The sequence below is a fragment of the Dermochelys coriacea genome, chromosome 11 (genome assembly GCF_009764565.3).
Source record: "Dermochelys coriacea isolate rDerCor1 chromosome 11, rDerCor1.pri.v4, whole genome shotgun sequence".
In the NCBI taxonomy this organism is placed as follows: Eukaryota; Metazoa; Chordata; order Testudines; family Dermochelyidae; genus Dermochelys; species Dermochelys coriacea.
In genome coordinates, this window is record NC_050078.2 from 70,915,317 (window position 1) to 70,929,680 (window position 14,364).

General features: G+C 43.7%; 1 protein-coding gene across 11 annotated transcripts in view; it reads right to left on the bottom strand.

Annotated features, from left to right (window-relative positions):
- Positions 1 to 14,122, bottom strand: part of MLPH (melanophilin) — an 87,252-nt gene extending 73,130 nt beyond the window's left edge. For 10 of the 11 annotated variants that reach the window (XM_038422189.2, XM_038422188.2, XM_043505733.1 and 7 more), the window contains exon 1: positions 13,876 to 14,122. The gene's annotated coding sequence lies outside the window, so the exon portion shown is untranslated. Of the gene's footprint in view, positions 1 to 1,257; positions 1,375 to 13,875 lie in introns of those variants that run through there. The other variant, XM_043505730.1, reaches the window with a different exon arrangement.
- Positions 14,123 to 14,364: the final 242 nt, after the last annotated feature.

Consider the following 14,364-nt stretch of genomic DNA (forward strand, 5'->3'; position numbering starts at 1 on the left):
AGATGTTTTACCTATCTGGTGACCATGGATGAGTCAAAGGGAATTAATCTCCATCTCATGTAAATCGATGTAGAGCCATGGAAAGATAAGCCAGTTTACACCAGCTGAGGATCTGGCCCCAAAGGCTTCAGAATGACAGCACTACTGTAAGATCAGTTTATATAAGGCTTTTTTTTTGCCATCTCAGCTAATAGCTATGTTGAGCAGGGGTGTGGATTTTTTCATGCCTGACATACATAGGTATGTTTCAGAGTAGCAGCCGTGTTAGTCTGTATTCGCAAAAAGAAAAGGAGTACTTGTGGCACCTTAGAGACTAACAAATTTATTAGAGCATAAGCTTTTGTGAGCTACAGCTCATCGTGAGTATGCGAGAGTGCTGCTAACACAAGCCAGGCAGAAAAGGGGGAGCCCCTCTTTGCTTTTAGCTGTATTCCACCACCCCCACACCTGCTCTTGAACCCCTGCTTAGTAATAAGTGTACATGCATTTTTCACTACAGTTGGGTGAAATTTTTCAGAACACAAGTGGCAAATTCAGTGAATAGTTTTGGCTAAAAAAAACCCTGAAAAAATTCAAGAAGTTGCAAGGATTCAGTTTGGCCAGTTCCAAATGGAATGTTTCAACTTTTCCATTTTGAAACAATTAATTTAGCAGAACTCTAAATAAAAAAAAGTGAGAAATACTTGAAAATAACCCAAAATAAAAAAAAAAAAATCAGGAAAAAAAAATAGTTGTGGGTGTGTGATAGGGACCACACCTCTCATGAGTGCCCCCTTTTGGGTGGGTTCAAACCTGCTCTCTTGGCAGTGTCCCCTGTCAGCTAGTGCCCTCATCAGGTGTGTCTTCAGTGGCTCAGCCCTCTGGCCAAGTCACACCCAGTAAATGTGTATGAACTCACAAACCCCTTCCGGACAGGGCCTCTCCCTATGCCCTTGGTAATGTCTGCAACCCTGTCTCCAGGCTCAGTTCTCAGTCCTTTCTGGGCTAGCTTTAAGTCTGTCCCTGCCTGGGTACAGAGCAGTGACCCAAGGCTTTCTTTGCCTTTAAATTCTAGCCTTGTGCTTGGGCTTCTAAATTAAACTTGTCCCCTTCTTGGGGCTTTGGCCACTTTTCCAGTGTGGGGACTGGGACCCACTCACTACTCTGGGTCCCAACACACAGAACCTACAAATAGCCGCCACGTGCTGCTCCCTTTAATAGTTGCTGCAGCTATTCCCTGGGCAACTTCCCACAGACCCCCTTGCTCATCACCCTTACCTCAGGGTTCTCTGGTCCATGCTTGAGCAGAGTCTCTCCCAGATCTCTTTACCTATGGAGTTTCACAGCCTTCCAGTCCTTCTTCCCCCTTCTGGCCCCAGCCAGAAACTGACCTACTCAGCCCCTGCAGCATCTTTTAATAGAGTCTGCTGGGCTCTGATTGGCTGCTTCCCTGCAGCCTTTCTAGGAAGGCCTGTAGGACTCACTTTCACTGCTCCTTTTCTGGGGCATGGTGTGGTAGGACCACAGGGCCTCCAGCAGGGCGCCTCAAAGGCCCTGGTACACCCTGTCACAGGTCAAACAAAACATTTTGTTCAACCACAAACAATTTCCCCCCCAGTTTTTCCGTTCTGGTGAGAAAAAACAAAATAATTCACTTTTGGTTCAAACTGAACAATTTTTTTTAAAAGATGTTTTGATTTGGCCCCTGAACTGAAAAATCAATTATTTGCTCAACTCTATCATGCATGTTTTCCCAGACTTGACTTTCTGAAAATCAAGTTGCCAATGTTAATTCAAAAATCTGGTGTCTCTCAATGTATCCTCAGCTACTCTTTTTGATATTATGGGCCAGATCTTCAGCTGGTATAAATCAGGGCAATTCTATGGATTTGGACAGAGCTCTGCTCATTTATACCAGCTGTGAACCTGGTGCTGTAAATCTGTGTTTCCTTACCAGGCCATCAGAGTGCAAGACTCTCTAATGGCCTATGCAGTCAGAACGGTGGCAAATCCCCGCAAATGGCCAGGGAGAAGCAAGAGGTCCTGGTGGTGCTGAAATTGAGATCTGAGTTTTGCAGCTGATGCCCTTCTCTGAGCTGAAAGAAGGCAAGCAAAATTAACACAAAGGATCCAATTCACTGCAGGGGGAGAGATTACACTGTATCCAAACACGGCAGGCAGAAAGCCCTCCCTGCCAACCCCGAGGAAGCCTCCACTCATGGCCTCCACTCATGTCAAAGGCAAGTTCACTGGCTGTTGTTTGCTCTTTGGAACGGTCACAGAGTCATAAGATTTCTCAGGTCTATAATCACATTTTTCCCCTTCACCCATTTGTAGTTTTCTACAGCGCTCCTATCGTTTGCACTTTGCATCCCTTCAGAAAATTGCAATGACATTCAGTACACAGGATGCTGGGAGAAAACAAGTTCAAACAGCTCTATCTACAACCAGGCAACCTATGGTTTTATGTATTGCTATTGCAGCTTTTATTTAATGGTCCAATCTCATTTTGGATAGAGTTTAAGGCAAACCTTATCACAGTTATAACTTTAGGCTAAGGAAAAAGGGCTCTCATTAGTCTTTGATCAATTGCCGGAGCAAACATCCCCGGGACATTAATGAGGCTTAGAAATTGACAGTCCCATGGAATTAGAAAAGGAAGCTTTGTTTAGCAGTTCCTACTGGGAACTGACAAACCACTAACACTCGCAGTGTAGGCTGTAATTTGTAAAGGCGTGTGTTCCAGATTTGACAGCAGTGTGTATGATTGACAGTGGACATTAAGATGGATAATGGGTATACTAGATAGACACAGCCTAGATTGGAAACAGGTGAGTTTATTCTTAGTCTCCCTCCTCCTCCTTTAAATCCCAACCTTTATAAAATCCTGCTACTCTCTTTAAGGGGCTTTACCACTAGCTTTGAAGGAAAAGTTGTGCATTGTTGCACTGCCCCAAGGGGGGACCAGGACCCAAACTGTGGCTCAGTCATGATTCTCCCTTGCTTCATGGGAGAAGTAAACCATTCACGACAGGCCTATACCTGGTGCAGCTTCCTTCCCTCTCCGTGTAGGCATGGCTGTGCTGGCTGGTGCACTGGGGATGAGGTGGATGGACTCAAAGCTGTGCCTGGCTGCTGTCTCCCTCCCATACTACAACACGCAGAGAGGGTAGACCAGTTTACAGCCCTGTACTTCTATGTGTAAGCTCTCAGTGATGTTCTAATTGGCTTGATATCAGAGCAACTGACTGATGCCAAAACACAAGTCAGCCGGTTTTAGAAATACTTATATGACAATAATGCTAAAATCACAGGAGTATTGCTGCTGATTGATGCACTGATGCTATGCCATGTATTTATTATTCACATACCATTTTTTAAACGATTATGAGCAAGATTCAGATGTTCTTACTCTGCTTTTGGTGTGTCTTTAACTAGGACCAGATTCTACTCACATGAAGTTCTGCTGACTTCAACAGGAGTCAGATGCTATTCAACGGGAGAACAATCTGACCCTTAGGAATACATTTAAAATGTTTTTCAGTTTGAGAATCAAGGGGCAGAGTCCCATCCCTTTCCTCATGTTGAGTAGTGGCTTACTCCAAACGTAGCAGTCACACTGAAATCAGTGGGAGCAACCCTGGAGTAAAGGTGTGAGAAAGAATAGAATCTGGCCCTATGTCAGGAGGACAGGACTTTTTCCTTGAGAAACCTAGCTTGACCATGCCTCAGAGGAGTTAAATTTTGATCTCTGTTATAAACAGTGTAAATCTGATGTACTGTCTTGGGAATTACATTAGTAAAAAGGTTTCAGTGGTAGCCGTGTTAGTCTGTATCAGCAAAAAAAAAAACAAAAAAAAACCGAGGAGTCCTTGTGGTACCTTATAGACTAACAAATTTATTTGTGCATAAGCTTTTGTGGCCTAGAATGCCACAAGGACTCCTCGGTTTTTTTAGAAAAGAGGTAAACTTGCTTTTGTTTTCTGGTACTGTTTGAATGGGTTAAATCTAATGCATGCAAATATACAGAAACAAGAGGCTATTGTACCTGCCTCTGTGCAGATGTTTAATACCTAGAAAAGCCAGCTGCACTGTAAACCAATAAAAATTAATGGAAACATGCAAAGTAAACAGTAGCTAAACAAACACAAGTTAATTCCTTTCCTACCTGACATGAGTTCAAGCATACAGCATGCACAGGTGTTTAATGATTTAAATATTCCTATTACAGCTAAGCAGTAACGGATAGGAACATAATGAATTGAATGGCTTGGCTTAAATTGGCCTGTGGGAACAATGCCTGAATGACAGCCACATTCCAGGAGAGATGGCTGAGCATCAACAGGAAATTCATCACAGATTTTAACGATACTGACTTAGTGGAGTTACACCAGGGATGAATTTAGTCCAACAAGTCTTGGGCATGAAATGCTATTGTGTGAAGTCTAGAGTATAAGCATTTCATAGAATCACAGAAGTCAGAGATGGGGCCTATTAGTAAATTACCCAGGCCTTTTCCCTACTGCCAGTGCAGGAGTGCTTCCTACTGCACATTCCCAATGCTTTACAAATCGATTGCACCAGAGAGCCAAGCAGCCAATAGGCCAAGGAGTCATATGGCCTTCAGAGACTATTCCACAGCCTCAGACATCTCACTGGCAGAAGCATTTCCAGATATTCAGCCATAATGTCTTAGTTTCATCCCATCAGTCCTACTTCAACTCAAATAGTCTGTGGTACAACCACAGTGGCTCTGTGATATCATAAACTGGAAACTCTGTGGCTGCTTAATTCAACTTGTTTGCATTTAAATGAGCTGTGTAAATCAATAACATGTTCATTAGGGTAGTCCCAGTGTTATTTCTTTTGCTATTAATTCCATTTGTGCTGGGCCCACATTTTCAGGATTTCAACATGCTGCAGGTTTTTCTAATGATAACTGCACTGTAGAAATTGTCCTGGGGAAGCTACATGTTTCAGGAGCTAAGGAGGAAGCCCTTGGGATTTTTAATACCTAAGACTCATAGAAGATTAAGGTTGGAAGGGAACTCAGGAGGTCATCTAGTCCAAACCCCTGCTCAAAGCAGGACCAACCCCAACTAAATCATCCCAGCCAGGGCTTTGTCAAGCTGGGCCTTAAAAACAGTAAGAATGGAAATTCCACCACCTCCCTAGATAACCTTCACCACCCTCCTAATATCCAACCTAGTTTCCCCTAATATCCAACCTAGACCACCCTCACTGCAACTTGAGACCATTACTCCTTGTTCTGTCATCTGCCACCACTGAGAACAGCCTAGCTCCTTCCTCTTTGGAACCGCCCTTCAGGTACTTGAAGGCTGCTATCAAATCCCCCCCTCACTCTTCTCTTCTGCAGACTAAATAAGCCCAGTTCCCTCAGCCTCTCCTCGTAAGTCATGTGCCCCCTAATCATTTTCATTGCCTTCCACTGGACTCTCTCCAATTTGTCCACATCCTTTCTGCAGTGGGAGGCCCAAAACTGGACGCAGTACTCCAGATGTGGCCTCACCAGTGCCGAATAGAGGGGCATAATCACTTCCCTTGATCTGCTGGCCATGCTCCTGCTAATGCAGCCCAATATGCCGTTAGTGGTCTTGGCAACTAGGGCACATTGCTGACTCATATCCAGCTTTTTGTCCACTGTAATCCCCGGGTCCTTTTCTGCAGAACTGCTGCTTAGCCTGTCGGTCCCAGGCTATAGCGGTACATGGGATTCTTCCTTCCTAAGTGCAGGACTCTGCACTTGTCCTTGTTGAACCTCATCAGATTTCTTTTGGCTCAATCCTCCAATTTGTCTAGGTCACTCTGGACCCTATCCCTATCCTCTCCCCACAGCGTAGTGTCATCAGCGAACTTGCTGAGGGTGCAATCTATCCCATCATCCAGACCATTAATGAAGAAGTTGAACAAAACCGGCCCCAGGACCGACCCACGGGGCACTCCGCTTGATATTGGCTGCCAACTAGACATCAAGCCGTTGATCACTACCCGTTGAGCCCAACGATATAGCCAGTTTTTATCCACCTTATAGTCCATTCATCAATCCATATTTTTTTAACTTGCTGGCAAAAATACTGTGGAAGACTGTATCAAAAGCTTTGCTAAAGTCAAGATATATCACATCCACCACTTTCCCCATATCCACAGAGCCAGTTATCTCATCATAGAAGGCAATCAGGTTGGTCAGGCATGACTTGCCCTTGGTGAATCCATGTTGACTGTTCCTGATCACCTTCCTCTCCTCCAAGTGTTTCAAAATGGATTCCTTGAGGACGTGCTCCATGATTTTTCCAGGGACTGAGGTGAGGTTGACCAGTTTGTAGTTCCCTGGATCTCCTTCTTCCCTTTTTTAAAGATGGGCACTATAGTTTCCTTTTTCCAGTCGTCCGGAACCTCCCTCAATCGCCAAAAGTTTTCAAAGATAACGGCCAATGGCTCTGCAATCACATCACCCAACTCTCTGAGCACCCTTAGATGCAGTGCGTCCAGCCCCATGGACTTGCGCATGTCCAATTTTTCTCAACAGTCCTTAATCTGTTCTTTCACCACTGAGGGCTGCTCACCTCCTCCCCATACTATGCTGCCCAGTATAGCAGTCTGGGAACTGACCTTGTTTGTGAAGACTGAGGCAAAAAAGGCATTGAGTACTTCAGCTTTTTCCATATCATCTGTCACTAGGTTGCCTCCCCCATTCAGTAAGGGTCCCACACTTTCCCTGACCTTCTTCTTGTTGCTAACATATCTGTAGAAACACTTCTTGTTACCCTTCACATCCCTTGCTAGCTGCAACTCCAATTGTGCTTTGGCCTTCCTGATTACGCCCCTGCATGCTTGAGCAATATATTTATACTCCTCCCTAGTCATCTGTCCAAGTTTCCACTTCTTGAAAGCTTCCTTTTTGTGTTTAAGCTCACCAAAGATTTCTCTGTTAAGCCAAGCTGGTTGCCTGCCATATTTGCTATTCTTTCTGCACATCGGGATGGTTTGTTCCTGCGCCCTCAATAAGGCTTCTTTAAAATACAGCTCTCCTGGACTCCTTTCCCCCACTTATTAGCCTCCCAGGGGATCCTGTCCATCAGTTCCCCGAGGGAGTCAAAGTCTGCTTTTCTGTAGTCCAGGGTCCATATTCTGCTGCTCTCCTTTCTTCCTTTTGTCAGGATCCTGAACTCGACCATCTCATGGTCACTGCTGCCCAGGGTGCTACCCATTTATACTTCCCCTACCAATTCTTCCCTGTTTGTAAGCATCAGGTCAAGAGGAGGACAGCCCCTAGTTGGTTCCTCCAGCGCTTGCAGATGTGCGAGGTAGCTTGGGATTGTAGGGGAAGGACATTAGCTGGATATTTCTGATGAAGTGACCCAGCAGGGTCATAGTTAACTATATTAACATTTAAATGGTCAGGTTTAGTTCTCAGATTTAATGCTCTGCTGAGATATATGAGGCAGCTCACACCTTGGAGCAATCATTTCAAGTTGTCTGCAGACTCAGGCAGTTATCACTGCATTGGTTTACATTGGGTTCAAATTCAGAAGGTTTATGTTCATCACCATAAAAACAGAACTGATGAATTAGGAGTGAAGCTATGGTTCCCCAAGGAGCTGACTCTTAACACTAACAATGTTCCAAAATCCCATGATGCAATAGGGAAAAGGGCTGGATTCTCCTCCAGTGTGCACAGGTGAAAATCAGGAAAATCCACTGAATTCAATGGAATAAAACTGGTGTAAATCAGGTGTGAGAGGAGATTCAGGCCTCAAAGCTGATCATGCTGTATTTGGAAGCCTCACATAGTAGCTGGGAGAGGAGAGAACAGATTGATTCCATCTGTGGAAGACACTAGAGTGAAGAACCTGGGTCAGGGTGTCATGAAGGATCAATTTTACACTTCATGATCCCTATGAGGAAACAAAGCAAGAATTCAGTTGGCTTTTCCCCTTTTCAGACATTTGTGATACAGACTATGGCCAGAGCAAAGAGGTTAGAAGGGATTAATTCACCTCCAAGATGTATGCCCCATGACACAAGATTAGAGGGCACTTAGTGGAATTAGAGGAAGTTTGTTGCCAGAGCATGTGCATGCAGCCTTACCACACATAGCTGAGCCTTGTACCCTGCACACAGACAAGAAAACATCTATTCTTGGGGCAAAGACCCTAAAGAGTGGAGCAAACAGGGAATGGGGGGAGAGGGAGGCATAGCTCAATGGTTTGAGCATTAGCTGTTAAATCCAGGGTTGTGAGTTCAACCCTTGAGGGGGCCATTTAGGGATCTGGGGCAAAAATTGGGGATTGGTCCTGTTTTAAGCAGGGGGTTAGACTAGATGACCTCCTAAGGTCCCTTCCAACCCTCATATTCTATGATCCTAAGAGGAAGACCTCGGCAGCTGAATTTCCAGCTGTAATTAAGCCATCAGAGTTTAATAAGACACATTTTGGTTGCTTCTTTCCTCTTGCTACTTCAACCAGCTCGAGGAAAGGACACATTCCTTGTCATAGAATGTTGGTCTGCTGGTCGTGCTGCCTTCTAGCTCTGCAAGCAAGACCGTGTAATTCTTTTGGGGATGAGTTCTGCCCCCACCATGGCATAACCGTGTCCCGGGGGAATCTGCAGGGTGGGGTGAGATGAAAACTCTCAGTGCGGGCTCAAGTAGCCTCTGCTCCCACTGGTGCATCATAGCTTGTGGATTTGATTTTCACTAGAGCAATGTCTTTGCTACCCAGCACTATGACGGATTTACACTAGCCTCGGATCTGCCCCAAAGGCGGCATGTGAAATAAAATTAGGCTAACCTGCTTTACCATGTGAATTTACTTTCAAGCACCGACAGTAAGGGGGTGTGCAGGTTGTGTCAGCCCCCCCTTCACAGAGGCAGTGAGCCTCCGAGCCCGGGCCAACAGACTCAGGCTCATGCTGAGGCACTAAAAATAGATGCTGCAGCTCAGACTGGAGCTCAGGGGTCTCTAACGCCCGGGGAGGTAAGTGGCCTTCAGAGCCCAAAGCACAACTTCAAAGTGCTGTCTACACAGCTAGTTTTAGCACCAGCCCTGTGAGCCTGCGTGTGCTGACCCAGCTGGGAGTCTCACTGCTGCCGCGGGCTGTGTAAACATACCCTCTCTGCTCTAATTCCCCATCTGTAAAGTAGGAACAATACTTTCCTACCTCACAGGAAACGGACAACAGGGGCTGGGATGTGTGAAATTGCCTAGCCGCTTTCCCCCTCTTGTCTCAGTTGAGAGAAATGAAACAAGTAAATTCTAATATTTTAAAGTAGTGGACAGTGAATTTGATTTAAAAAAATCACTCCCTTTAATAACTTAGGTCCTGATTCAGGAAAGCATTCCTATCCAGGACAGCGCATAAGCATGTGCTTAAAGTTAAACATGTGCTTAAATTCTATCCTGAATTTGCATCCTAAAGTATTATTAGCAGCACAGGTATAATTTAATTTTTTTTTTAACCTGACAATGTCCCTTTAAGGAAATGAGCATTGAATCTTAGATGCATGAGATATTTTGGCCAGAAATTCTCCTGGCTAGTGACCTCTCAAATGTATTTCCTTTCAGGAGGCATCACTCATGTTAGGCCCCAACTTACTTCTGTTTCACACAATTTTGGTGTCCTCTTGCTTAAATTACTGAAAATTATTTGTATCAGAAATAAAGACCTACGAAGCTGAGCCTGCAGAAAGAGTTGGAATCCCTCAGACTTGTTAAGCATCTCACATGGCAATTTTTTTATAGCCTTCATTTTTGTCTTTGACACACATTACATCCTATATTTGGGCTTTGGAAGATGCAGCAATATAGCGTCTAAAGAATGCTTAATTTCTAACCTCCGATTATGTAAAGGAAATCAATACACAGGTGATAAGGTAAATACTTCAACTCATCAGCTGTCTGGGTGCTACTCACATGCTCATCTTTGATCTAACGTACAGTAACTAATTCTGTTATGTACTCAAGTTGTCTGGAATACGTGCATTAAGATTAGACTCGCACAATAAGATAATAGGTGCCCGGTTCTCGGAAGTGCTGAGCTCCCATTAACTTCAATGTGGGAGGTCAGTAATTTTGGAAATGAAACCTCTTTGGGAGACTGTCCAACGGTTTCTGGAAGAAGCAGGTGTAATCAAGGAAAGCCTAATATCAGTGACTTAAAGGTGGTTTGAGTGAAATAAAAGCTTTTCCAACATGTCTCCCCTAAGAGAAGAAACAAATGTTTATTGTACCTAATGATTAATTTTAAAAAAAAGAAAGAAAAGTAAGCATTACTGTAAAACTGCAGTGTTTTGAATCATTAAAACTCTAGAATATCATAGTGTTGTTACATGATAATAGCTGAACATATACTGTAGAGTCTGTTAGTATTTCCATGATAAAATCAGCTATACAGGGTTTTAAACTCAAACACATTGGCTTGTTCATACATGAAAGTTATTCCAGAATAAGGTCGGGTATACATTTAAAGTGAACAAGCTATACTGGAATAACTCCATGTTTTGACATTTTATTCCAGAATCTGGTGGTTTGAAATCTGAGCTGTAATTGTACCTTTTTGGCTCAGCACAGCTTTAAAATAGGAAGGCCTGAAAATGCCACAATTGTTTTGTTTTCATAAGCCTTGCTGAGGAGAGGGGCATTTTATAATTTGGGGGAGAATAATGTAAAGAGTTGTTTTAAAAAAATATAATGAACAAGGTTCACAGAACATAATTTCCAGGTAATAGTTCTTCTTAACCTTACATGAATTTATAAAATTATAAACGGGGGTGGGGGAGAATAACTGAGGGGGTGATAGAAAGTGAAGGAGGAAGACATGGCACAGGCAATGTGGCTTCAGACCTTCATTGTTATTTTAAAGACTTTTGAGGTAGAAGAGTCATTCTCTGGAAATCACAGGACACTGGCAGGGTGTCAAGTAGACGTCATAAATACGTACTCAGAACTATTTTTAATGACATCTACTCTCTCACACACCCTCCTCCCTCACATCCATGCCCTCCCCTTTAGGAATGTGTTAATATTTGCAAAGCATTAGCACTCAGCGGCATACTGTATTTAAGAGCCACAGGGTCAATAAAAATATCAGTGCTTGGAAGCAACATTGTTGTTCCCTACCTGGATGGTTGGGAATGGTTCTCCATTTAAAGACTCAGTAGCAAAAGACAGATAGAAAGTAAAGGAAGGGCCCAGTCTGGCATGGTGTGAGGTGCCTTGTAAGTGCCCTCAATTGCCATGGAAGACAGCAGGATTGTGGGCACCCCGCAACTGCCAGGATCCATTAAATTCAACAATTTTTGATCTCCAAAAATGAAACTAACCTCCCCTCTACACAAGAGCCAGGAGTAGGTTTTGTTTGAAATGATAAAACTTAAGATATTGACAGATTTCAGAGTAGCAGCTGTGTTAGTCTGTATCTGCAAAAAGAACAGGAGTACTTGCGGCACCTTCGAGACTAACAAATTTATTAAAGCATAAGCTTTTGTGGGCTACAGCCCACTTAGAATATCAGGGTTAGAAGGGACCTCAGGAAGTCATCTGGTCTAACCTCCTGCTCAAAGCAGGACCAATCCCCAATTTTTGACCCATATCCCTAAATGGTCCCCTCAAGGATTGAACTCCCAACCCTGGGTTTAGCAGACCAATGCTCAAACCACTGAATTAGCCCTCTCCCCACTTCATTGTATGCATGCAGTGAAAAATGCAGTAGGACTATTTTATGCAGTAGGACACAGAGAACATGAAACAATGGATGTTACCACACACACTGTAATGAGAGTGATCAGGTAAGGTGAGCTATTACCCGCAGGAGAGAAAAAAAAACTTTCGTAGTGATAATCAAGGTGGGCCATTTCCAGCAGTTGACAAGAACGTCTGAGGAACAGTGTGTGTGTGTGTGGGGGGGAGGGAATAATCATGGGGAAATAGTTTTACTTTGTGTAATGACCCATCCACTCCCAAAAAAGAAAAGGAGTACTTGTGGCACCTTAGAGACTAACAACTTAATAAAGTTGTTAGTCTCTAAGGTGCCACAAATACTCCTTTTCTTTTTTGCGAATACAGATTAACACGGCTGCTACTCTGAAACCATCCACTCCCAGTCTTTATTCAAGCCTAAATTAACGGTGTCCAGTTTGCAAATTCAGCAGTCTCTTATTGGAGTCTGTTTCTGAAGTTTTTTTGTTGTAATATTGAGACTTTTAGGTCTGTAATCGAGTGACCAGAGAGATTGAAGTGTTCTCCGACTGGTTTTTGAATGTTATAATTCTTGACGTCTGATTTGTGTCCATTTATTCTTTTACGTAGAGACTGTCCGGTTTGGCCAATGTACATGGCAGAGGGGCTTAGGCTTGAATAAAGACTGAGAGTGGATGTGTCATTACACAAAGTAAAACTATTTCCCATGTTTATTTCCCCTCCTACTGTTCCTCAGTAGCTCACCTTAACTGATCACTCTCATTATAGTGTGTATGGTAACACCAATTGTTTCATGTTCTCTGTGTATATAAAATTGTCCTACTGTATTTTCCACTGCATGCATCTGATGAAGTGGGCTGTAGCCCACGAAAGCTTATGCTCAAATAAATTTGTTAGTCTCTAAGGTGCCACAAGTACTCCTTTTCTTTCTAAGATATTGAGAGTCGTAAAACAAAGTTACTTCCTACTGCCACCATGGTTTTATAGGAATCAGCCCTACATGAGGCAGATTAGATAGCCTCTCTGTTAACAATAATTGGAGTTGCCCCATTTATTCTGCTTACATGATGCTGAAAATTAACCCCTTGGGGCATGATCCCCTACCCCATTTACACCTTCTGGCTCTATTAAAGTCAACAGGAGTGTGGAGGCAAAAAGTAGGCAGGATTACATCTTGAATGGATTCTAGATATATTCTAGATTCTCGAAGTGGTTTATAGGCTTCCATGAAGATCTATTATTAATACTGCATTGCAAATGAAATTACCACACACACACATTTTCAGGGATTGCACTAGATTTACCCACATAGCTTCAGCTGAAATTGACAGGCAATCCAGTATGTGGACAATTCTTCAATTTATAGGTAAGGAAGGCTATGTCTTAAACCCAGGGGAGCCTGGAAATTCAGAGTCAGAGGAAACTGCCCTGTTCCCCAAGGCACGCTCTTCTGAAAGTTCAGCTAAAGAAGGGCGCCTCCAACCAAGCAAATTACATGGAGGGCATGTGAAATTTAATTAACTCACTTTAAATTGGCATTTTGCAGCCTCAGGCTGAGTATGTGCCATAACATTGAAGAGTGACATAATTTCCGAGGCCGGCTCGAAGGGCATTCAATGTCAGGGGAGCATACCCCAGTTTCCACTGTTCTTTCCTGCTGATTAAACTAGCATAGGATTTTGAGGGACATTCTTTCAAGGCAGAGATGCAATAGCTGGGCTGTACTTCTGGACACAGTTTAGACTCTCTGCTCTACAGGTTAATCCAGAATGTAGCTCTCCTTCTTTCTGGAAGTTTACCTGCTTTGCGCACCACCCCTCAAAATAAAACAGATATTTCTCTCCCTCCTCTGTCCAGTCATCATTTTTACCTATGCTGCTGTCAACATCCTTCACTTTCCATATCCGATTCACTTTCCATATCCGACGAAAGTGAGCTGTAGCTCACGAAAGTTTATGCTCAAATATATTTGTTAGTCTCTAAGGTGCCACAAGTCCTCCTGTTCTTTTTCCATATCAAGTGCAGCAGCAGGGCTGTGCTGGTGATTGCTACAGGGCAGGGAAACTCTCAGTTTAAGAAACTTACTGACTAGCAAATAGGCACCCTCAGTCCCTTTCCGATCAGATCCCTTGTTTAAACCCCTCTGAACTGATCATTATAAGGTGAAGTTGCACTTTACCTTGTGAAGGGCGGCAGCCGATGTTGCTTTGATCGGTCTCCCTCTCTCCCTGTCTGGCTCGGCTGCAATCCAGCCCAGGGGGTGGAGCAAAAATATGTTTTTGTCACATGCTCCCAGTGCAGGGTTCCCATCCTCTGCCCTGGGGCTGGGCAGAACAAACCACCTAATCGGTGCACAGCGATCACATGGGGCGATTAGTGCTTCAGAGCAACTTCCTCCGAGCCAAGCAGAGAAGCTACTCTTCGGAGATTGCAGTAAAGCGTAAGGGGAATAGACAGGAAACGGGGCCAAATGCAACCCTGGTGTAACTGTCGAAGCCGGTGGGGTTACACCAGAGAGGAATTTGGCCCAGATACTTCAACTAACAGACACTCTCCTACTGGCAAACTTGGAATGCCTTTACAAAAAATAAAATAAAAAACCCCCCCAAGGAAATGGAAAATATTTGCCAGTTTTTAACGAGCTGAGAAAAGACCCAGGCTTTTCAGT